The sequence below is a fragment of the Primulina tabacum genome, chromosome 14 (assembly GCF_025594145.1).
Source record: "Primulina tabacum isolate GXHZ01 chromosome 14, ASM2559414v2, whole genome shotgun sequence".
Classification (NCBI taxonomy): Eukaryota; Viridiplantae; Streptophyta; class Magnoliopsida; order Lamiales; family Gesneriaceae; genus Primulina; species Primulina tabacum.
The window spans coordinates 4,306,037-4,308,886 of NC_134563.1; the positions used below are offsets into that span (position 1 = coordinate 4,306,037).

The 2,850-nt window shown below is 33.0% G+C and overlaps 1 long non-coding RNA gene across 2 annotated transcripts; it reads right to left on the reverse strand.

Annotated features, from left to right (window-relative positions):
- Positions 1-807: 807 nt before the first annotated feature.
- LOC142523650 (uncharacterized) lies at positions 808-1,729 on the reverse strand. 2 transcript variants are annotated; one of them, XR_012814803.1, is made up of 4 exons: positions 1,634-1,729; positions 1,332-1,554; positions 1,100-1,239; positions 808-1,017 (listed from the first exon to the last, which is right to left on the reverse strand). It is a non-coding gene; the product is annotated as an uncharacterized LOC142523650 (long non-coding RNA). The 2 variants fall into 2 exon arrangements; XR_012814802.1 differs by having other exon boundaries at positions 1,100-1,554.
- Between the last annotated feature and the right edge of the window lie 1,121 nt (positions 1,730-2,850).

A 2,850-nucleotide genomic window follows, 5' to 3' on the forward strand; every position in this document is an offset into this window, starting at 1 on the left:
GTATTATTAATTCAATAAAAGATACAAAACAAAAAACGCCACAACTCCATTTTTAAATACAGAGAATAGAACTCCATAATTGCTTTCACTTTTGGATTAGAGCCGGTTTATATTATTAAAACTAGTGTTTGATTACAAATGTTTTTTCGCTAATATTTTTTTTAATACAGTGAGACCAATATATATTCGATTATACAGTAGAAATATTTATCTAAATATAATAATTTTGTTAATTTTAAATTTATTATTATTTTTTCTAATTGAGAATGATGTAGTTATCTAAAAATTTAAAAATATAGATAAAGATAAATAAATACAAGATATGTTAATAATATATAAGTTAAAAATTTACTAATATAGGGTTTTATCATATTTTTTTATCAAATAAAAATTAAGTATTTTTGTAATTTGGTAAGGGTAATTTTTTATACATAAAAAATGTTACACCAAGACACAAAAAATATTTACTCTAAGACCTCATGTTATATAACATAATAAAAAAAATACATATAAAACTATTATTTATTTATATAAATTTGGAAAAAAAATTAAAGTAATATAGAACATAAGAAAATATGGTTAATGAGATCCTACTTATGTGGGCACTACCATCACTTCATTTTAACGGGTAAGATCTTGTCATACATACAATTTCAAAAAAAAAGTGGGTCCTATATATGTATGGGCAAATATTGACCATCCATCCTATCATGAGACAATGATCACATGGATAGGATTAAATAAACCCTAAAATATTGGCATGGATGTGTCGAGTATTACGTGTGTGGAAGAAGTCAATATATGATTTTCGGGTTCTTCCATGGCAATCCCCCACAGGCCACAGCCCTTCTTTAGCATCGACGTCGCGTTGCATCCTTACGTATTCGTGCTCGCCCCATTCCGGACCCAAAGAATTCCTCACTATCCAGTATTTTTAGTCCCATCTAGAGACGTCCCGTATCCATCTACGGCCTCCCCGTGGTCAAGCTCCATGCCACAGTTTCCGGTAAAAACAACCTATAATCATCGGCTGATACACATTTTTATAGGATATTTGGTCCTGTTGTTGATCGGTAGCGAAATGTTTTATTAGTCATACCTCTGAGTAGAACTGCATATCAGTGCCACCATCATCGATTGCAACAGATATAGGCTGGTTTGCGGCTGCTTTCATCAGTGCTTTTCGTCGTTGGATGGTAAGTTTTCGTGCCCATCGATCGTCACCTCGGGTGCATTCATCTACAAAGCAATAAGATGGAAACCCAGTTGATTTCTCAATATTTCTGAGAATTTTCAAGAAGAAAAAAATGCATTTACTTTGGCTGCATCACAGTTCCCATTTCTAGCTTTGTAAGGGTATATATATGTTTTCTGCAGTGAGACCACCGTGTCTTGATGAACTCGTATGCGTCCTCCAAGAACCCTTCACCGCAGCCCGAGTTATCCTTTTACCGATCACAATCAACCAGTTCTTGATCAGACAAAGATTCTAATCGACCTGTTTTAATCTTGTTTATTCCTTCAGCTCCAACCACAGTAGAAAATGCCCAACAACTACCAACCAAATCGAAACAAAAAGCTCAATTTCAATCGTTATGCCGGAAAAAAGTGATGAAAACATTGGAAAACATACCGCATCGTCCTTGATTCTTGACATCAGTGACAGCACCTAGCTTTCTCCAATCAACTGACGCAGGCAGGTTTTGGGTCTTCCCATGCATGAAGCCGGCCGCGAATCGCCCTGTGGTGCTTGACATTCGAACTGTAGGAGTTTCTGAATTCGTGGTTTGTCATATCAGTAAACAAACAGAACGCTGAAAATCACAATGGTGATATTGACTTAATTTAAACGATGATTTAATATTTTAAAATAAAATTATTCATCTTAAATTTTCATTGATCACCTTCTCTCCACTTATATCAAACAATAATTTATTATCTAAAAATAAAATAAAATAAAATAAAAATAATTTAAATATATTAATATATAATGATATTAAATATTATAAACATTAATTTAAAAAGCAAACAGGCGACACGAGACGCTAAGCGTTAGATAGTCGTCCGTTAATAACAAAAAATTTAGAAGTACATACAAGTCCGCACGGGATTTTCACAGGCCGAGGTTCTTTACACTAACCGAGCCGAACTAATTTTGACATGGATCTTAGCCCAGATATCCGTTTTCACAACCGTCTCTCTAAATTCCACTCATCAAAGATTATGCAATTAGAGGGTTGGGAGGCTTTAACCACTAAAATTCGATCATATAATTATAAAAAATTTCATAATAATATTAGGCATTTGATTACATGATTATTATGAGCGGACTATAACCGATTCAATAAAATATACAAAACTAAAAAAAATCACATTCATATACTTTCATGACTGAAATTGTAATTTTTCCGTTCCTTCGTCGGATTAAATTTTCTTTATTCAAACTTCAGAAGATAATAATAGATCATAAAAATTATGTTAGATTTGACTTTCATGTTCTTTGAGCACCCACAACTAGGGGTGGTACGGTAGGTATACCATACCGAACTACGATACCGTATATCGTACCGTAAATATCGGTATGAAATTTTTTCATACCGATACCGATATCGAAAATTCGGTATACCGAATGTGCGGTATATCGAATTTTCGATATGAAAAAAGTTCATACCGGATACCGTACCGACACCGAAAATTTTGTTGGTATACCGGTATACCGACATTTTTCCGGTATATCGAACTTAAATTTTTTAAAAAATAATAATAATAAATTATTTTCGATATTTCGGTATATACCGAAATACCGAAAAAATAATTCCATACCGTTACCGATACCGAAAATTTCATCGA